The sequence below is a fragment of the Ascaphus truei genome, chromosome 1 (assembly GCF_040206685.1).
Source record: "Ascaphus truei isolate aAscTru1 chromosome 1, aAscTru1.hap1, whole genome shotgun sequence".
NCBI lineage: Eukaryota > Metazoa > Chordata > Amphibia > Anura > Ascaphidae > Ascaphus > Ascaphus truei.
Window position 1 is genome coordinate 380,717,103 of NC_134483.1, and position 23,637 is coordinate 380,740,739.

General features: G+C 37.9%; 1 protein-coding gene across 4 annotated transcripts in view; it reads left to right on the forward strand.

Annotated features, from left to right (window-relative positions):
• Positions 1-23,637, forward strand: part of VEGFC (vascular endothelial growth factor C) — a 153,667-nt gene that overhangs the window by 74,986 nt on the left and 55,044 nt on the right. Inside the window, exons 2-3 of one of the 4 annotated variants that reach the window (XM_075610966.1) lie at positions 18,221-18,294; positions 20,166-20,312. The exons of 2 other annotated variants lie outside the window; for them this stretch is intronic. The gene's annotated coding sequence lies outside the window, so the exon portion shown is untranslated. The remainder of the gene's footprint in view (positions 1-18,220; positions 18,295-20,165; positions 20,313-23,637) is intronic. One more of the 4 variants, XM_075610977.1, reaches the window with a different exon arrangement.

Sequence of the window (23,637 nt, forward strand, 5' to 3'; positions counted from 1 at the left end):
CTGTGTTCTGTCTGGTATTTGCGATCACAAGTAGTCTGGACAACCCATACCATGATGATATATATGTAAGATAAGGACAGGGTATGATCAGGGTAAAGAAAATACTTGCTTAACAAATATTTTGGGGCGCCAGAAATTCAACTACTAAGTCCAATCGAGATCGCTGTTTGGACGTGCAAAGAAGTCCCATGATTTAGTTACCATGGCGATTCTCAACGCGATCTCCCTTCACGTGGACTAGCTCTTGGGCGCTGATGCGCGCGTATTTGTTGATGTTTATGATTACACAGCTGATCTGATGACGACTGAACAGCGCGACAGCAGGCTTCTACTGGGACTGATCATGGGACTTCTTTGCACGTCCAATCAGCGATCTTGATTGGACTTAGTAGGTGGGGTTGTGGGGGTATATAAGGTGTTCACGGCCAGTGGTCTCTACCCTTACCCTGAGGAAGGTCCTACACAGGACCGAAACGTTGGTCATGTTTGTTCTGTATTGCATCTGATTACAGGTCTTTTTTCATTTACTTTGAGTGCTGTCTTTTGTTTGCTTCTCGCTGGAGCGGACTGCTTTTCTCTGTTTATCTTTATGACATGCATCATTTTGTTATTGAGGAATTGGAGTGCCAGCTGTTCCCTTATTATATATATATAGTTGTGTGAAAAAGAAAGTACACCCTCTTTGAATTCTGTAGTTTTACATATCAGGACATAATAACAATCATCTGTTCCTTAGCAGGACTTAAAATTAGGTAAATACAACCTCAGATGAACAACAACACATGACATATTACAACGTGTCATAATTTATTTAACAAAAATAAACCAAAATGGAGAAGCCATGTGTCAAAAACTAAGTATACCTTATGATTCAATAGCTTGTAGAACCACCTTTAGCAGCAATAACTTGAAGTAATCGTTTTCTGTATGACTTTATCAGTCGATCACATCGTTGTGGAGGAATTTTGGTCCACTCTTCTTTACAACAATGATTCAGTTAATTGAGGTTTGTGGGCATTTGTTTATACACAGCTCTCTTAAGGTCCAACCACAGCATTTCAATCGGGTTGAGGTCTGGACTATGACTGGGCCATTGCAACACCTTGATTCTTTTCTTTGTCAGCCATTCTGTTGTAGATTTGCTGGTGTGTTTGGGATCATTGTCCTGTTGCATGACCCAATTTCGGCAAAGCTTTAGCTGTCGGACAGATGGCCTCACATTTGACTCTAGAATACTTTGGTATACAGAGAAGTTCATGGTCGACTCAATGACTGCAAGGTTCCCAGGTCCTGTGGCTGCAAAACAAGCCCAAATCATCACCCCTCCACCACCGTGCTTGACAGTTGGTATGAGGTGTTTGTGCTGATATACTGTGTTTGTTTTCACCAAACGTGGCGCTGTGCATTATGGCCAAACATCTCCACTTTGGTCTCGTCTGTCCAAAGGACATTGTTCCAGAAGTCTTGTGGTTTGTTCAGATGCAAATTTGCACACCTAAGCCGTGCTTTCATGTTCTTTTTAGAGAGAAGAGGCTTTCTCCTGGCAACCATTCTAAACAAACCATACTTGTTCAGTCTTTTTCTAATTGTACTGTCATCAACGTGAACATTTAACATGCTAACTGAGGCCTGTAGAGTCTGTGATGTACCTCTTGGGTTTTTTGCAATTTCTCTGAGCATTGCACGGTCTGACCTTGAGTTGAATTTGCTGGTACGTCCACTCCTGGGAAGATTGTCAACTGTCTTGAATATTTTCCACTTTTGAATAATCTTTCTCACTGTAGAATGATGACTTTAAATTTTTTGGCCTTATAACCCTTCCCAGATTGATGAGCAGCAACTATTGCTTCTCTAAGATCATTGCTGATTACTTTCCTCCTTGGCATTGTGTTAACACACACCTGAATTCTCCAGACCTGCAAACTGCTAAAACTTCGGCTTTTATAGAGGTGGTCACACTTGCTGATGATCAATTAATCAAGGGCATTTGATTAGCAGCACCTATCTGCTACTTAGCATCTTAACTCCTATGGAAGCAGTAAGGGTATACTTAGTTTTTCACACATAGCTTCTCCATTTTGACTTTATTTTTGTTAAATAAATCATGACACAGTGTAATGTCATGTGTTGTTGCTCATCTGAGATTGTATTTACCTCATTTTAAGACCTGCTAAGGAACAGATATTGTTATTATGTCCTGATATGTTAAACCATAGAATTCAAAGGGGGAGTACTTTCTTTTTCACAAACTGTATTAATATATGCATGTGTATATATAGGTGTGTAGTCCATGGAAATTTATTCTAGATACTAGAACGTCACATCATATGTGTGTGTGTATATATATATATATATATATATATATATATATATATATATATAGGGTTATGTGTGTCATTCCTTTACACATAGACTTTAGATCTCCAACTAGATGCATAAAGAGCATATAGAGTTTTTTTTACGTGAGAACATAAATTGTATCTGAAATCGCAATCAATGGATTTATTACATCATTTATATATGCTTCTTTATGTTAGTAATACTTTTACACCTGGGATCTAATAGACTTAATAGGAGAATTCATACAAAGATCGGATTATATATATGATTCCATTGCAGGTTTCCATATATTGTTTGTTGTTTTAAAATGTATAAGGTATTGACTATAGATACATACTGTAATTGTATTTGTAATTCTTATTTAAATGTTGCGAATTTACTAATGTAAAAGTTTGTGCCGCTCGGTGCCAGGGTACTTCCGGTTGGGGGATGAGGGTATATTAACTACCAACTCTGACATGGAAACACACTCTTTGAAAAAGCGCGAAACGCGTTAGAGTGGTACTGTATACCTGCATCCTCCATGTTGTCACTTAATTGATTAAAAGCTATTTTTATTTAGCTCTTGGTTTGTAGCCCTAATCTTTTTGCTTGCTGTGCTCCATTTTTTATTCCCTGGTCAACTGCAGTGTGGAAAAAGACACTGCCGCCCTCCAGAAGGGTTAACGATGTACAAATAATGGAAAGACTCACCTCATTTTTTAATCACACCACAAGGAACTTTGATACAGTCTGGGATCCCTGGGATGTTGGATAGGGGTAAGGCCCCAAAAGATTAGAGGATCGGGGAATGATTAGTGTAGGATGTGTCGCTGATAAAATTTTATAGAACTCAAAATTTTGTATGATATGTAATGTGATTGTTGTTGATTGTAAGAATTCTGTTACAAAATGGTTGTTCCCCCCTCCCTCCCCTTTTTCTGTACCCCTTCCCATTTATGTTCAAAAACCTTAATAAAAATGATAAGTATACAAAAAAATGAAATACATCTTTATTACATTAGAACTTCACATATAATAATGTCAATAAATAACTTAATTAGTATTCTAATTGGTAATCCTATGTCTACTTCATACATTAATGGACTTTAGTGTATTAGTTTTATTCTGACAGGTACTTTCATCTGCAGTACGAAAGACAACAAGATTAAGAAAGCGGGAAAGAAACAATCTGCTGTGAAGCCATCTTTCTTCATCCTCTTGTTAGGGATGATTTTAGCTCCATTCATTTTAACATAGACCACACATATTTATTGTAGGTAGAAGTGGGAAACATTAACTTAAATGCAACTGAATGCATCATTAACTGTTACTGTAGTTCACAGCCAAATAAATGGAAGCTGATGCATCATAAACTGTGCCCTGACACTCTTCCCACTCTCTTCCAATAGGGGCCAGTGAGAAAGGAGGGGGGAGTGAAAAAGGAGAGAAATTGAGTGAGAATGAAAGCGAGAGAGGACGCATCGGAGACAGAGAGAACAAAAGAGAATATGAAATATTGTTTTAATAAATACAGAAAAAAATAATGTCAGAAAGAAAATGAATTTAATAAAAAAAAAACTATAAAGAAAAAGTTTACTGAAATATTGTCAAAAAGTTATGTTACTAAAATCTCAAAAATGTGCATGGGAAATAAAGTGCTAATAAAATACATAGTCATGTAACAATAATTTTTAACAACTATTTCATGTGGAAATTACATATTTTGTTTTAATTGCTATATCCACTTCATTCCTTACACCCTATACATGAATGCTACATGCTGCGTAGTTCTTACACGTGGATTTGATTATTTAAACTGTAGGGTGTAAAAGTACAATGTGATCTTAGAAATGTGATAAAATTTCTGGAGAGCACTAAATGTTCAACGTGTCAGCATAGCCTCACAATGGAAAAGCTTAGCCTAAGCATGTGATAGTTACACAAGTTCTTATTGTGTTAATTTTAATCTTTCATCAAACTGTATTCTTCCCATGTGCACTGCACGCTGCCAATCATTTTTCACATTTAAGAAAAATAGATGTAGAGTGTTTTTTTGCTAGATGTTGGTGGTGTGATCAGAAAAAGCAACATTACGCCGTAAGTGGTCACTTGTGTTATCATACCCTTTTAAGGCTTTTGTGATAGTGGAGCAATGAATTTCATACTTCTTTGGCAGCAAAGGGTTGTGATAACAAAACTTATTATGTAAGTGGCACTGTACTGTAGCTTTCAGGGTTAAACTAGGACAGCAATTGCAGCACAAGATGGGAGAAAACGAGAGAGAAAAAGAGGGAAAGCAAAATGAAAAGAAAATTGGAACATAGGAAAAACAAAGGAAGAAAAAAAGAAAACATTCAAGAGCAAGGACACATTTCCCCAGAGACACAAAAGGGTGCTGAGTTTTAGCATGCCGTTACTATCATTAAAATGAATGGTTGTAAAAGAGGGCTAAATCATAACACCCTTTTGTGGATCTGGGCTATGGAGTTGCCATTGGTATACCAGGGTGGCAGAAGAGTGTAATCCGAATCCAGAGTTTAAAAGTGGGTACACCCAGCAGGGCTTGATTCAATATACTCCAAAGAGGTCGATTACCCTGCAATTTGTCACCGGGTATATTGCATCAGCCCCATGTTAGTCTAGTTGTCTATAAATACAGCAGAAAGTAAATAGTATTCTGCATCTATTTATCTATATGTAGCAGGTCACCAGATGGCTACTATTCTGCCCCATGTACTGGCAGTAATCCCCGGTACAATCAGGTTGCCAGTAGTTGATATGGGGGTTTCCCCTCCGAGGAGCTGCACTTGAGTGAAGCAGTGACATCCGGCCTGGGCCTGACCAATTATGAGACAGACCTGGTGACCTCCTCCTGGCTGTACTTAAGGGCAGTGCCACCCCAAATTTGGGAGTGCCTCTACCTACTTGAGAGGGACAGGTCACACAGCCAAGAGCCTGATTATTGGGCCTACTCTGGTCCTCTTCCCTGTTGTTATACCTCCAGCCTAGTGTGTAATCTTACTGGGGGGAGAGGTAATCGGTTCAACCGTAGGAGATCATCTTCAGTTCCCTTGAGCCTAAGGCAGATGGAGGTGCTGCACTGCTAAAGATAAGTGGGTTATGTACCCCAGAAACCTGATCCTGTGTCCCGGCGGACTACCATTGGCGGATGACTCAGCCCTCTTGTTTACCAGCAGGTACCATGCACCACATACTGTACGTAGTAAGGGCCAAATCTCCCACCGGGTAGGTGGGGGAAATACCGTTACATATACATCTAAATAATCTTTCAATGTAAAATGAGGGAAAGAAATAGGGACAGCGCTGCTGAGGGAGGTTAGAGACACTGCTTCCCAGCTGCTCTGTGGTAGCGGTCTATCAAGGAGGATTCGGCAACTGCATGGGGAGAGGTTAGGATTGGGAGAGTCCTACTGAATTTAGTAGAGGGACTATTTACTTCTACACCTCCAAATAGAGTCACCTATGCACCACGTGGAGTGATACCTGTGAACACACCTAGAATAACTGGGAAATAAGGTAATTTAAATATGCTAAATATACTTAAATATTGCTTTGATACTCACTGACATCTCAAGTCAAAGTTGGTTGTCTATTTCTTTCACGTGAATTAGTTAGTCACCCAATGGGCACTGTCCCAGTTTAATGAAAATCTCCCAAGGGGGGAAATAAAAAGATATAAAGCATTTTAATTTGGATTTATTTTCTGCAGCTCCTAAAGTATATTGTACATATAAATTTTTAAACTTGTTGAGATATATTACAAAGGGAGTACAGTACCTTGCATTTAAGAATGTTTTTATGTACTGCTTTGTTTCAATATACAAGACACATTAAAAATGTAATCATTTTTCAAAACATATCGGAAACCCAACTATTTGTATGCATGGGGTTTTTTCCCCCATTCATAATGCTCTCTGCATTTTACAAATGTTTCCATTGAAGGATGATGAAAGTGATATCCCCTCTCCTCGCACTTAATTTAATTTAAACTCACAGGGAGATCTTCAGTTAAGAGAGGAAATACCAACATTTTGAAGTGTTAGCAGATGAGATTTTTATGGCTTATTGTAAGGTATTCCTACTTTGCTGCCTTTAATTGTACAGGCCGGTCTTCGTATGTAAACCCTGTAACTGTGCCAAAACAAAAGTTAAATACACTGTACATTTTGTCATAAAATTCATGGTTACAGTTTACTGACCAAGAACGATGTCCCCAGAAGCTGTAGCATCCTTTATCTACAGTAGTAAAACAATATTTAATAGCAAGGGTGAGGTACTGTAGAGCTGTCTTTCTATAACTTTTACAGTTCAGAAAGTGTCGCACTCACGGCATACGGTATAATTGCCACTAGTGCTCAGCAACAGTAGTCCTGCACTCATACAGCAGCCACGGAGAGTCCAGAAATACAAAAGCAGTGGCTCTTGCGTGGTCTTCAAAAAAGAAATCCTATTTATTTAGCAAAGATGGACGTTTCGGTCCGCTTGCGAGTGCCACTGCTTTTGTATTTCTATCACTTCTGGTCATGATTTAAAACCATAAACATGTTTTCTTGCCTTCTATGATGTGAATGCCACACTAGAGCAAGCCATTTCAGTAATTAAGGTAAGGGAATTGGTTTGATATTATGTGCAACAGCATCACCATTCTTCTACAAGTTGGTCAGCTTTTTGGGTGTATTAAATTAATACATTTCCAGTTCTCTAGACAGGATCAAATCTGTTTTTATTTGCTCAATTTTGAATAGCAAATTACTTTAAAAAAAAAAAAATATATATATATATATATATATATATATATATATATACATACATGTAGAGGTATCAGTACCGTGTTAGCCGAGCTTCAATAATCAAAAAAAAAAAAAATAGATGATACCGTTAGCCACAGAACGGTATCATCTATTTTTTTTTATTATTATTATATATATATAGGTGGGATAGGATGAGGCTGCAGTGAATTACATTACATTTTACTTCAGTTTGACACCACTTTTGTAAGTTATGAAAGACATATTTAAACTTAATTATAGAGCTATGCTTTTGGCTAATATGTAAAATAACCGTGCTAGGTTGTAAAGCACATAATGGCTTTTTCAGTTGAATGAGCCGTAAGGTGCTTTACATCAGAACACCACTTATTAAATATTGCCAGCACGTTAATATCTGTAATGTAGATAAAACCAGATAATTTCTTCATAGCTTTTTTTGTGTTCTTTTAAACATATATGTAACCAGGTCACCTGATGGCTACTAGTCGCCCTTGGGCTGGCAGTAAACCCTGGTACAATCAGGTGACAGTAGTTGATGTGGGGTTTTCCCCCTCCGAAGAGCTGCATTTGAGTGGCAGAAGGAGGCGGTGACATTAGTTCTGGGCATTACCAATCATGAGCCAAACCTGGTGCCCTCCTCCAGGCAGTACTTAAAGACTGGACCACCCTAAATTTGTAGGTTGTCCTTCCCCACTGAGGAAGGCAGGTCGCACAGTGGAAAGGCCGACATTGGACTTTCTCCAGTCCTCTTCCCTCCGAAGAAAAGCTAGGATGGCTGCGGGTGCACTTGGCCTGTTGTGACGGTTCACGGACCATCATCCACTGAATAGCTGAGAGTACTGCATCGGGTAGAACCTTCCTTGTTCCTGTAACTGTACAGAAGCGTAATAAACCATTCCTGTTTGCATACATCTCCTGCTTGGTGCGTGACCTTACTGGGGAGAGGTAATAAGTTCTACCGTGGGATATCACCTTCAGCTCCTGGAGCCTACGGCAGATGGAGGCGCTGCACTGCTAAAGAGATATGTGGGGTATGAACCCCAGAAGCCTAGTCCTGTGTCCCCACTACCATCGGCGGACGACTCAGCCCTCCTGTTACCAGCAGGTATCATGCACCACACAATTACAGTAGTAATGGTAGAATAACCCAGGGGGTGGGGGAAACACTGTTACACCTACAACTATAACTGAAAGGAGTGAGTCTGAATGAATTCACAATTAAACTCTTGGGGCTGGTTTCAGGTAAACAAATAATGAAAGCTACACCAGTAGTTCATTATCAAACATCAGTTTATTTTTAGGAATTAACATTGCCTAAGACATCCTTAATGCTGCATGATTAATCCTGGCTACCAGGATTACTGTAAGTGCAGAAAATATTTCTATAATTCTGCGTGAATAACAGTCACAGTTCTGTCTACAAAAAGCACACAACAATATCTACAGTGTATATCTAAGGCTATAAATAGCAATAATATACTTTATGATTACAGTATCTTACCAACATTCTCATGCAAAATAGAAACACTGAAACTTGAATATTTTTGAAGCTCAACACTATGTATGAATATAACCATGTAAAACCTATTTTCTTTAGATGTTTTACTTGTGTCAGTCACATATAGGAGCTCATACACCAAGCCATGTTACTGCATGCTGTAAACTCATTAAAGTGAGTGAGCATGGTACTGTATGTCTACTGCTGCTTAGGGGGTAAATGCTGTTTCTAATATTGCTGGTGTTCTTTCTTTATACATATACTGTATGTCAGGCAAAGATGTATTGTGCTGGAATAAGTGTGAATATTTGACCTTGTCTTAATTAGAGGATTGCTGAGAGCCAGGATAGATTTGAGGGCCTGTACTAGGGATTGGTACTGACTACCATGCACAAGCAGGGGAAGCGGCCATTGTTTTGAATCAGCCATGCTGAAATACCGTATCTACATCTGTAAATAGCCCCAAATATATGTGTCGAATTGCCTATTCTGGAATAATGGTAAATAATTTAACAGACTTTTAGAAATATACATTTTGAATTTTTTTTGCTTTCTTTCACTAGCATGTTCCTTTATTAGAGGATAATTTAGTAATGTTAGGCATCTTGTCACAATTTTAGCTTTAATGAGTTTAAGATAGTGTTCATTTTTTCATTAAAATATATTAAATTAAAAAACTTTGTTAAAGTGTAGTTAAGGTTTGTAAGCAAACCCTTCTTAAGTCTGGAAACTTCGAAGTTAAGGTGCAACGCTACACAGCACCCTCCCATGCCTCCCATTCTAAATGACATGATTCTATCACATCATAGAATGTGCAATAAACCCCAAAGAACCAGGCTTCTTCGGTCCATTTCTCCCCCAGCCCACTCCTCAAACATCAAGCTTTTCTGGACCCTTTTCCCCCCCACCTCCCCCACCAAGTATCACACCTGTCGCCTCCCACTCCCTAGAAATATGAGTCCTCTCCAATCCCTTTCTCCCTCTCGCCCCTCAAGAATATAGCTTCTCTGATCCCTTTCTCTTCCCATCCCACAAGCATTAGGTTTCTCAGGTGCCTTTCTCCACCCGCCAAACAGAAGCATAAGGCTTGTCCAATTCCTTTCTTTTCCTTGCATCATGCTCCTCCTGTGTCTTTCTCACTCTGCCCCTCAAAGTTGTATCAGGCTTCTGTGATCCTTTTGTTCCACTTGCCTCCACAGTATCTGCAAACCCTTTATCCCTCCACCCCCCACAAGTATCAGTCCTCTCTGATCCCTTTCTCTATAACCCTCCACATCCCACAAGAACCAGGCTTCACAATTCCCCCCACCCACACCACTCCCTCATGTTTGGTTGTGACAATGGATTTGGTGGAATCAACAGTTTTTAGTGCTGGTCGGAGTGAAAAAATTCCTCGGTGCTATAGTAGTAGTCTATAGTGTGCTTCATACAGCCTGACATATGTAATGTCAACTTCACCAATTCCATAATTACCTTTATCCACTCCACATTCACTGATGTGATCGGATCATGTCGTTTGTGATATCATCAGTGATGTCATTTGTGACATCATGTATGATGACATCAGCAAAGCATAGGGGAAGTTAAGGTAGCATGTCACCTTGACTTTGACATTTTCAGACTTTTGAAGCGTTTGTTTCCAAACCTTAACAAAGTTTTTTCAATTGAATGTCTGCATTGTAAAATTGTATCAAATGGATACAACTGATTGCGTTAAAAACTTTCCACACAAATTAATCTTGCCAATCTGAATTTCAGATGGATTGGTGAATTTTGTGAGCGCGTTATGAACAACTGAATAATGGGGGTTTATAATGGAAGTCTTGGTCAAATCCTAACTATGTTACAAATATAGGTGATAGACAGCACTCAATTTAGGATAAATGAAACAAATGGTAACCAAATGAAAAATAACAAGTGCAGCGGGAAAAAGGAGGAACCCTAATTCCTCCACATAAACATAATACAAGAAGGGAAGTTCCTAGCACCAGCTATGGTATTCTGAGTCAGGAGAATACTTGGAACAATTCCTTAGCTTTGGCTTTGGAGGAAGTATTACGTAAGGGCACGCCTCTGGATAGCGAGTGGCATAATCTAGAATTACTAGGATGTATTGATGACCCTTGGCAGATTTCTCCAAGGGACCCACTATGTCCATAGCAATCCTCTCAAATGGAATCTCAATAATAGGTATAGGAATTAACGGGGCCCTCAAGTTTGGTCAGGGGGCTGTCAACTGACACTCAGGGCAGGAGGCACAGAACCTTTTAACTGCATTATATCTCCCTGGCCAGTAAAATCTTTTTAGGATTATTTTCTGTGTTTTCTCCACGGCAAGATGACCCCCCAATAAGTGAGAGTGTGCTATCTCTAGGACCTTCCTTAATAGTTAACTGGGTACTAACAATTTTTCTATTTCTTGGCCCTCTTTTTGACTTACATGGTATAACAAATCATTTTTAATACAAAAATAGGGATAGGAGACCAAGGTTCTTCCTGGAATCTCCATGCATGGAACCTTTGAGCACAGACTGCGGGAGTCCCCCCAATCCTTGCAAAGGTTTTGCTTTTAGACGGTCAAATCCACTGCGGCTTCTTCGTCGAGGTCACAATATGCTTTTTGGTCTTCCACTAGTAGAAAGGGTGCGATAATCCCAGCCCATTTGGAGCGGGCCCAACTTTCTCGGGTAGCGATTATCTCAAAGGACCGGAGGTAACCCTCAACGTCATCTTGCGGCGTCATCTTCTTCAGGTATAGTTTTTCCTGGATGGGCTGCATCTTGGCTACACCGGTTGAGTCCATAATAATCTGGGCCAGGCATTGAACCAGTCCCCTCTGTGTTTCTGCGATAATGGCAAGCTGGGCTGCAAGCATCTGGTTTGTCTCACATTGTGCTGCAGTGCTTTCAAGTCCCTTAGCTATGCTGCCCGCTATTTGTTGGTTAGTTTCCTGCTCTGTAGTAGGGCCTTCACATCGTACTCCATACTGAAAGTAGCAGTCCGCACAGGATCTAACAGTCACAATTTGCAGCTTTGTTCCTTTTACAGGGTGTTCGGCATCCCACTCTGACACCACTTGTGGCAGGATGACCGTGGTTAGTGAGGAGGCAACACAGTTCTTCTAGTGAAATAATCTACTGATGGTTTTATTTCTCCATAAACATAACAAAACAATGGGTGCTCTGTCCCTTTAAGTGAAACAAAAACATTAAAAAACAAAAGCCTATCCCTGTTAGGGAAGCTAACTAAAGTAGGTTAAGCCTATCTACCTGGCTGGTTAGCTAAAGTAGACCAGACCAACAATATTTGGTGATACCACTTGGCTCCTTACCTGGGAGCTTTATTCCATTCGGGACAGCATAAGTCTGAGCAGTCTGGGTCTGTCTGTCAGCTCTCCTGTGTCCTCTCTCAGTGTCTGAGAGAAACTGCGGTCCCAGAGGCATTTCCTCTTCCCCTTTTTAAAGCAGATGATATAACTTAATTAGGATTACCTGTGGCCTGTCTAACTAGTGGAGTTAGCTCATCACATACTGGAAAGCAGGCATAATGCAACCTCCTACTAATATATACAGTCTATGACTAGGTCACACCTGTCAATTCCCATGAAGGTTAAACCACTGTGATTACTGGAATGACATTTTTTAAATGGCTTGACAGTATAATATATATATATATTGGAATCAGGCACTCCAGGACTTAGTTTTGCAATAAACATTACTTATTTTTCTATCAACGTTTCACCTTTTACTTTTCTTGTCTTGAGAAAGGTTCCTGTGGAGCTGAAATGTTGATAGTTTTGCAATAGGCTTTTCCTGGAGTGCCTGCTTCCATCTTTTCTGTATTCCAGTCCCCAGCAGTTTGCACCCAGGAAGGATACAACTTTCAGTGGAGTATCACTATATTCCTCTCTCTCTATATACTCCCTCTGTGTATGTGTGTGTGTGTGTATGTATATAAACTACTCACATACTGTACAAAGGCTCATAAAACATACAGTGCACAGAATTAACATATGATATGGTTGTCTTTAAATCCAGTCCTTAAATGGACAGATCTCTAGCATATTTTTATTATCCTTTACATTTGTTTTGTGATATTAATTTCAGTTCTGAGCCATAAATATGCCACACAGTTTTTTTTATACAGTGAATTAATGTACTATTGTTGTGTGATTAGGTTTGTCAGAACTTAATTCAAAAGGCTATCCAGAAAGACAATTCTTTGTTTATCCTTGCATGTGTCCAATTCGCACACACTCATTTTTAATTATGTTGAATTTGCAGATGTTTTTGTTGTCCTGATAGCCTGGCTCGCTTGGGGGGAAAAGGGAGTTGGGGAGGAAAGAGGTAGAGCCCTGAAAACCTGAGTTAGGAATTGTTTGAATTGTGTGCCTTTCCTTAGAGATGCATTGTAAATTCATTACTCATGCTGAAACCTCCAATTCCAGACAGATATCCTAAGTAGCTGTCTCTTGTCTCCACTCTAATGGTCGTGCTTTAAGGGCATTGTTTCATGTTTGGGATATACATTTAAAATTACCACTACCCTAGTGTTTACAATAGAATATTTGAAACAAAACAGAAAAAAGAAGCACTCACATGTCTTATGACAGAAGTATTGTGCAAAGGTACAAGCGCAAATAATCGCTTGAAGAGAAGAATATAGTTTAATAAACATGTTTAAATAAAGTGACGGTTGACTGAATACCAAGGCAAAACTTTTTCAATTTCAAAGCATGAAGTCTGGGACATAGTAAAATTGACTCTTTTAAGTCTAAAGTCACCGAAGAGACTTTTACAATTTCATTAACTGAGGAAGTGAATATGTACTGTAGTGTACTGTACTTATTGATATGTCCCTGCGGACTCCAGTATGTTGGCTATAACATTCGCCCACATTGTGTTAGGAATTTCGAGTATATCCGGAACATAACCATATTCTGTGTCACATAGTGTTTCTTACAACTTAAGCATTTCCATTATTCTAACCCTGATTGTCTGATTTTTGGGGGCAATGATCAGGTTCAGCCATTTTGGGTGGCTGGAAATAGACACCAGGATCACTCCCAGCAAGAGTCCTTTTGGATTTCTAAATTGCTCGATCTCACACCAAAAAACTTGAATAAAGATTTAGATTTGAATTTAATATTGCACTTTTTTAAATCTAACTTTGCACTTTTTTCATTTGTCTTGTTTCTTTGCCATGTTAGGTGTCTCCATTTAAAACCTGCACCTACAAGGTTAGGTTTAGTATTTTCTTTATCAAAATAAATGTGGCAGGATGGATTGTGGCTAATCCCATAAACCATATTATTCAAAGTGCTTAATGCACTATCTTTTGCCCTTTCTGCAGTTATCCATGCAGCTAATTGTAGTTTACAACAACATTGTTATGTTGTATCCAGTCCACTTAGCTATGCACCTTTGCCCGCCTGGTATCCAGTTGTGTCCAAAATTAGTTCCCTCTGTGACATGTATATAACATATTTTAAATATTTGTTTTATTTCCTTTTAAGCCCACTTGCTGCTACATTGTCTACATTTAACTATTGGTGTAGTTACATATATACTGTTATATTGTATATTTTATTGGTTTCAATTTGTCGTGATGATTTTACTAAAAAACGGACTAAGAATTACAACTGATAGAACCTCTGAGAAAGCTCTACGAGGGTGAAATGCGTAGGTTTAACCAGTGCTACGGACTTCTGCGCAGCTGGGTGAACGACGCTGAAGTGACCGGACGCTTTAGCTCATTGGTCCCACCTCTAACTGTGATGTCACCACACGGAAGTAGGGCTGCAGATTCCAGCTGAGCAAGCATGGAGATGGCATCCTGCATTAATTCCAGCGTCTCGTTCCATGTGACCCGGATGGTGGTTTAAAAACGCCAATTTCCTTGAAATCTATGCGTATGATTTAGAAAATATGCTTTCTACTGAAGCAAGGGACTATGTTTACCCAAATATGTTACATTTGTAATAATATTTATACAAATTAATGAATAAAGTCCTCACGTAAGAACTTTTATATACAGAGAATTTTTTCCTATCTCTTTGGTAAGTTTTGCACCCTACACATTGTCTTGTGTCAGCATCATTATATATAGTAAATTGACAGACCCTCAACTGATTTGTGTATGGCATAGATTCAACAGAAGAAGTAGCACTTTTTACACAGGAAGAATGTATCAATATTTTGTAGAATACCTTTCAGGAATTTCATTTTTTTTTCTATTAAATCAAAACTGTCCATTTTTGCATTTCATTCATAGCATGGGCATATTCAATGTTTGCTGCCTACCACTCAAGTGCCTGGCTGAGTCTTCCCTCTGATATTTAAACATTATCAATAATCATATTTTCTTTATTCATCTCTGAATCACAGATTGACATTGGTTTTTTTTTTGAGAATTTCTAACATGGGAGTGTAGGTGGCCTTTTTGAATAATATTAAGATTCAGATGTTAAAAGTTATTAAGTTGTTTAATAGTTCAAAAGAAATGCTCAGTATTCTTGTAACATGTAATTGTTTAGGCCTAGAATTAATTCAACAGTTGCCTTGTAATATGATCTCTGTATTTCCATGCACCGTGGAAATATTTTTTTTTTAGCATTCTTTTAAATGTGTAATTAGTTAAAGTACATTCTCTGCATGGGTCATAAGTATTTAGATTGTTATTTACTTCTACGTTACTAAGTGACTTGTACAGTAAGTACTTGGCATTAGATAAGCTATTTAATCAGTGAGCAACTTTTAAAACAATGATAAGAGGTGTAACCTGTTTATGTTTCAGCTTCCATTGGGACGCACATAGGAAGTTTTCAGTAAGTGATATTCTGTGCAGTGTCTATTGGTTCTTATCATAATTGATATTACAGTTTATATACTGAAAGCAGTGACCATTGATAAAAACATACTTTTCTACAATCTTCATCTAGATTTATTGTGTGAAAGCAATTCATAAAATAAATATGAGATCATATCCTGGGTGATATTCATAATACACAAATAAATAAATACGCCTTTTAATTTATATTTTAGTATTTGATTTTGCTAAATCATTGGTCAATGTGCATGAAAAGCATTTAATTTTTTGGTTTAAACATGGTGCAAAAACTTTGATGTCAGTCCTTCGTGCCAAACAATTAGAATTATGATGAAATTAGAGGCTTTACCAGTTATCAGGAAAATACTTGTAAACTACTAATATAATTGTCTGAAGGTTAAAGCAGAAGTTTTCCCCCCTCCCCCCCATTAAATATTATTTATTTCTGTCCATCTCATCAACTTAAATATATTTTATACTTCATGAGGAATGATTGGTTCTACTAGTGTAGATCTCTTTTTTTCTTTGTTCTGCCATCTTTTTTATTAGAAGAGATATAAAAAGCACCCGTATCTCATCTTATCACACCTCTGTACTCCCCCAATGATGTGTAAATCTCAGCAAATATTTAAATCCTTTCAAATGATCTTCAAATTATCTAGTTGAACGTTATGTTTCAGTGATAAGTGAAAGTCCTGATTTTAGTTTTTTCTTTATGATTTTTCATCAATTATGTTTTCTTACTTGTTTCAGCTGGCACCTTTATACCTGCTGCTGTTCCCTTAGCGCAGGGGCTCTCAACTGTAGTCCTCATGCCCCCCCCAACAGGTCAGGTTTTCAGGATATCCCAGTCTTCGAAGTGAGCCACTGATTGAACCACCTGTGCTGAAGCAGGGATATCCTTAAAACCTGACCTATTGGGGGGGGGGGGGGGGGGGCATGAGGACTGCAGTTGAGAAGCCTGACTTAAAGGACAGGTGCAGTATTATTTTTCTTCTTTAAGTTTTACTCATCCCTTTGTCATTTGTTTCAGGTTTCTTTGTTTTTGTTCTGAATTTCAAGTGAATGGAGCTTATTGATAAGTGTGAGCAATCCTACTTCTCACCATATTGAATAAGGGCGCTAGAGTGGAGGGAAGCAAATGGCCAGTACACATAAAGTGCTAACATACATATATTACAGTTGTTTGTAATACTTTTAATAGATCTTTTGACAGGGAGTAATTAGTGGATCATACTAAGTGTGCTGTAGAAGTGCTAAAGTTGCAGTGATCAGGGATGCACAACAGAGCAGTGCAGTGCAGAAAAACACGGTAGAGGGAGAGGGAGAGAGAGATGCTTCTACATTAATGTCTCCAAAATAGTAAGCAACTTGAGAATTCCACTTATCTTGGTAGAGCAATGTAAACATATTAAGAAGCCCCTGAGACCTGGTGAAAGAAGGTTAGGACTTTGGCTATTGGGGCTAGCCTCTAGCCAGTTTTGGATTAATGAAGAGGAGGAGGGATTATGAGAGTTATGGGATAGGCCGGCGAGGAGGGAGGCGCAGGGTATATAAGGGATTGGCTGGGGCCCTCCCTTCCTCTTTTTTGCTCCCTCTTACTTTGGTGTATCCCGCCCACCCTCGCTTTGTATGTTTTGATTGTAATTTTAGGATCTGTGCATTTTGCACAAAAATATATATAATTTTCTTTTTAAAGAAATAAGAAAGGATTGAACTGAAGGAATGCGTATATATTTTAGTCCAGAATGTTTGGTTATCACGATAATGTGGTGGGGGTTTGGAATAGTGAGCTCTTGCTTTGCTACTTTGTCAGAGTTGCTGTCTAAAGGTTAGGGGTGAAAAAAATTGGGAGGAGCGCACAAACCAAATGGAGCAGGAAGGACCCAGAAACAAAAAATAAATAAAAGGGTACTTTAATGTGTCATGAGACCCATCCAACGCGTTTCGAACGTCACAGCGTTCTTTATCCCTCCCAATTTTTTTCACTTCTGCTATAATCTATGGAAGCTTCACAGCCTGTCAGCCACACAAAGGATATGTGAGTACTTGCATCAACTGAGGGGAACCTGCCAATGAGACTGTTAGTGGGTGATCTGATACTACCCACCACCTGTCTTCAGGAGGATAGTACCCATTATTCGTTGTCATACATCACTATAATTACTTGTTATTACGAATTCCTTTGGATTTATTTATTTCTTTTATTTATAAAATATTTTACCAGGAAGTAATACATGGATGGTGGTTTTGGCATTATTATATTACATTGCCCTGGCATTGGAGCGCTTTTGCCATTTTTTCTATAAAGGTTAGGGGTGTTGGAGTTTTGCCAAGCAGGCCAGTAAGGCCACTAAGGTTTTTTAAACTCGTGTGAGACATGGCATAATTGTTCAAGATCTGAACTTTGTTGAGTCAGCTACCGTGAAGGATGCGTCCACACCTTTATGAATCGATCAGGGATGGCCTATGGTGGGAGGGCCACTTGGCTGGGTCGGCTGGTTTCATGTTCACAAGCCATGTTATCCATGGGCCTGGGAGTGGATCGGACTAGCCTAGCATGCATACAGTATCACAATTCCTATTTTTGGTTTTAGTCTATTAAAAGCTCTGTCTGTTTTTACCTTAAAGAAAGTTTATTGTGTCTTTATTGGGTTTGGGAACAAAGGAGTTTGGGAGAAATGGTTCCTCTACTGTTCGTTAATCCCACAGAAGCCCCTTAGAAGGTCTAAAGTTATGTATCCAAGTACATGTAACTTGAGCTATAAATACATTTTAACAGAAAAGAATAATGACCATCTTTCAAGTGAAAGGAATCCCTTAGAAGTAACAAGTACAATACAGAAGCATTGTTTGGTAAGGATCAGCATTTGTAATCTACTGCTGCTTTAAATGATGTTGTGGCCAATATTTGTCCAAACAAAGACTTGCATGTTTATTTACTGAAGCATTGATAAGCAAGAAACAGAGATTAATTTCTTCTTAGCATTGGTGTAAATGTGATTATGACTTGTGTGACTAAACTACAATCCACTTGGAAGAAAAACTTTCTATTGTGAAAAAAACAGACTGTTTAAGAATTTCCTGTGGGAGGATGTGGTTTCACAATGAACTCCTTAGCAATCTGCTTGTAAGAAAGTGAACACAAAGGACATATGAAATACCACTATACAGAGCAAACCCATCAAAGCCAGGTGGAATGTGATTAAATGCAAACTACAAATGAAATAAGCATGCACTATACAGTACATACAGGAATAGAGTACTCTTCTTAGAGTGGGATTTGTATTCAGCAACATATATTTTAAATATAACAATTTTAATCGTTAAAACATTTAATCAGCAACATGTTCTGCAGCATTTTTATCATGTTATCAGCATACTGCTTTGTTACCTAACTGAGTGAAGAATGCTGAAATAAGTTTGATACTGCTGCTAAGAAAAGAAAACCTATACAGTAATCTATCAGTTGTGACCATTTGTAAGATATAAACCAAAAAATATTATATTCAGGCAAGCTATTTATTTTCAATCTTCACAAGAAAAGAACCACAGAAAAAAGAAAGTGTGGTATATTGTACAAAGGAGAATTAAAGTAGCAACATAAGTGCACTCACAAACAAATGTTTCTTATTGGGAACATACAGACGAAACCACGAGTATTCTAAAGCTTGCCTTAAACTAGCCCGGTTACCTTCTGGGTATGTGCTGGGTGTAACCTGGCTAGTTTAAGGCAAGTTTAAGGCATTTCTGCATTGACTAATGACCCATAGGATTAACACAGCGGGTGGCCCTGGTAGTCCCATTCAAATGGGACTGCCAGGGACCCCCGCTGTTAATCTGATGGGCCATTAATCAATGCAGAAATGCTGGGTCTAGTTTAAGGCAAGTTTAAGGCATGTATCCAGCATGTACCTGGGTGTACCTGGGTCTTTTTGGTGATTGCCACTGGTTTGTGTTAGAATAACCGTGGGCACTAAAGTAAGAATAAAGTTACCAGTTGAATCTCTGTGGTAATATGTACCAGGTAACTCATGTTGTAGCCAGCCCTATCCATCCTTCATGTACCACCCACGTTGCAACACAAAGATGTAACACATAGTTCTTACAGTAGTCACATAGTGACAATACAATCAGGGGAACGCCCTTAAAGAAGTAGAAACGCCCAACGTGTTTCTCTGAACCAGTGCCATTTCATCAGGGGCTAGAGATGTTTATTTACAGTTCTCTACAGTTTCATTATAACTGTCTGTTTGCTATGTATTATTTGTCCCTAGTGGTCTGCATCCACATGCAGTATGTATAGTATTTAAATATTTATTTTGGTCAAAGATTATACACAGGTATTATTTTTTTTACATATATTAGAGATTAACACAGTAAAATGCTCTGAGTGGGTGGGATTTATCTGCAAAGCCTACACATTGAGTTTTTACTAAGCAAGAAAAACACATCCTAATATTGGGAAAAAGGAAAGATCCCCCGTAGAAATAAATTCATGGGGGAAGATAAGATAAGACAAGAATTATTTGGAGCAAATATTGTGAAAGAGGCATTTTTATTGTGTACCTATTTGAACCAGTGTATCAAGGTACTTGATCAAATTATTCTTCAGTGTATGCCAAGATACACATTTGGGATTGTCAATGGGAAGAGCTATCAGGTGCACATACTAAAATAATATGCATCAAATTCTATGCCTGATCCATTTTTCATATTGTTTTCAGCATAAAAACAGACAGGTTTTGGCTGGCATAAACCTCTTTGCTTAATCAGGAGCAGATGTAAAATATTTGACTAACAAGCGTCTTACATGTGAAGCAATTCGGGACCAAAAGGAAGCATTGGACCAAAATAAACTTTTCTTTACATTGGTACATTTCTCCGATAGATGTGTAGATATTGGTAGAACTTCATGCAGAACTGCTCATTTACCATATTTGTAATATTTATAGAAATATAATAACTTGTTTTCTTAGCATCATCGTAAGCAATAGAGATACACAATGACACTTACCTGTAAGTTGAATGAAGGTTGGAAGTATGATTTCTGACTAATAGAAGCTATAAAAATAATTAATAAGTTAGTGGCCAAATTCTAAAAGATTAACGATGTTGTTGATGCAAATGATGAGGGACCGTAAAAGATAATGCAAACTCAACATTATTTGTCTCAACAAAAGAGCTAAATGTAACAATTCTATTGACTTAATTGAAAAATGCATTCCTATACACAGGACAACACATTGGCCAATATTTACTAAGTGATGCTATTCCATAACACACCTTCCAGTGCTGGGAGGCTCATTCAAGTGTCTTCTAGTACCTGGAGTTAAGTTATGGAATAGCACTGTGTAACAAATATGGCCCATAGTGTCTACACTGGGTCACAAGGTCTCTACATAGTATTTCACATTGTTAACTGCAAAGCTTTTGACTACCTACAAATGTATCATACTCTCAGATACAGACCAACCCCAAAAAAATCACAATTAGTACAAAAACACAAATAATATAGATCTTTAATCATGGCATTTAACATGTTCTCTCCAATATAAGCTAACTGTGGACAACTTCATTAAAACTTCCATTGACCTTAGGCTTACATTTACAAAGTTAAGCTCTCAAAATAGCTCTGTAAAGTAGTTTGTGTTTCACCGTCATACTGTACTGTACTTTCAACAAGTCTTTAATGACATTTTGAAGAACACATTGGTACTGTAACTACACTACAGAGATGGTTGGAAAGATGTCCTATCAGCTTTTACAGCAGACAGTTCTCCCCCAAAGACCCTCTAGTTTAGGTGACAAAAACAAAGTTGATTAAATTGCAAATAGTGTGAACTGCCACTTCAACTAAGATGAATAAATTAATATTTTCAATGTATCAACTTTCTCCTTTTTTTAAATGTTAGTAAGGTCACATCACCATGTCCAATACTGCTTATTTATTTTACTTTGTTTACTGCTCTATCAGAAACACAAAATATAAGTTATGATTCCGTCTTAATGCGCTAACAGTACATTTTTGTCCCTTTTGATTTTTCTATCTATTCCATCTGTTGATTTCAGGGACAGATGGCAATGTCTTCTTTATTATGTTCATCAGATAAGAAGACCTTAAAGGCTCAGTTATTAAATGTTCAAACTTTTTTTAAAGCTCTTCTCTCATGTTTTTATTTGGAAATCTGGGACCTGGATTGTTTCCTAAACCCTCTATATATTGCAGTCTGACCTCGGTAAATTCTAGAACAATTCTACCTACTTCATAAAATCTGACTGGATTACTAGCTTTTTTTAAATTTTAGTCATTATAAATATTTCCACCATTTCTCTGTGGTTTAAAAATCCTTAGAAAGGGCTTGCTCTTGCTATGTTTTGTTAATTATATACCTATCGAGTGATTGAAGAGACACTACATTCTCCCTTCTGCAAATTTCAACCAATCTACATATAAAACTTGCAAGCAAAATTATCTTTCAAAAAGTACTGGTACCTTTTACTGTGTAACTGGTAAGTACGTAATAATGTTATAGTAGATAGTCAAGTATTCTTGCCTTATTCTGATTAGGCCACAGCGACCATCTTTCGGTGTGCTATGCCTACCTAATTATTTTGACTTTGAATGGTGAGGAGTGCCTGAATATTGCTATATTTTACAACTCACAAACTTCAAGCAGAGATCAATTACGCATTGTTTAGTGGTGTGGAGTGTCTTCATAACCATTAATATACCTATGTAAAAAATGAATTGATCAAAGTAGAGACATAATTTGTACTTTATTTTTGAGACGTTAGTAAATATTACTTGTAAATTGTTAAAGATTCAGTCCCAACTGAACCAAAAGGTAATATTTTGCTTGCATATAATGGCTTTATAAACCTCGGACTAGTATAAAATAGTTACGCATATGCTTATGTAGTGTCCACGGCCTTAATTAAAAGAAATAACCGACTTGGAATAATGTAGACTACTGTACCTTCAATGTTTACAATCTAGGTGACATTTTCCCAAATCATAATGAATGTGTTTAAATATATATTTATATATATAATATACCATAATACTGAGTTAAGTTATGGTGAGTAAAAAAAGTGACAAAAACCCTCCACAGGAAAGCAAATATGCAAATACAACTGTATGCTCATCTGCATGTCTTAGGCAGGTCTGCAACCTATATATATGTATATATATCTCTTTAGTCCTGTTGATATACTGTATGCAGCATTCTAGTTTCACTGCTTTTCTTGTTTTCACCCAGAAAATTAGTTTCTATGCATATGTAGTGGGTTATTTAGATACATTTTTTATTTAACCAAATGGCAAATTGAGTCTGTATTGTTTGCAATAGATAGACACCTGTGTCACTTATATTACTATATGATGAGTATTATTATCTCAAATGTTAAGCATACATACACCTGCTATCAAAGAACTCACAGCATTTGTGTCATATTGTTTGTTATTACAAGATAAATGCAACACAAGCTTTGTGTTTTCAAATCTAGCCATGCATAGCGAATGTTCCTTTACTCTTTATTAAAATGTATGTTTTTGATTGTTTTTTGGGGTGATTTGAAGCTGTTTTCTATCTATCTGTTCTATCTATCCCTCAACATCCAGGCCCACCAAGAATGTGCTGGGATTAGTTGTAACATCCTCAAGTTTCAACAGCACATCCTTGGTGTCACGGAGGTAGGATGGTAAGGCACTAACGAACGGACGCAACAACTTGTCAACATAGATACTGGCATTGGACATCAAATTCACAATGCCAGAATCGATTGGCCTGCCGGGGGGTGGAGTTTTCCCCTTTTGTATCTTGGGTAGCTGGTAGAATGTTGCTACCCTCGGTTTCTTAATATATAGGAAATCAAACTCTTTGTCAGAGATTACTTTATTCGTTTTCCCACTCGCCAAGATGGCCAAAAGTTATTTTTGAAAAATCAAGGTGGGGTCTCCATCAAGTATCCGATAGCATGTTTTGTCAGATAATAATCTAAGGCATTCCTTCATGTACATTATTTTATCCATCACCACCACATTGCCGCCCTTATCTGATGGTTTAATGACCAGGGTATCATCGTTACTTAATTCCCTAAGAGCAGAATGTTCTTTAATGGTTATGTTATATTTACTAGTCCTGTTGTTGAGCCTTTCCAGGTCTCGTATAACTAGTTCGGTAAAGACTTGTACCT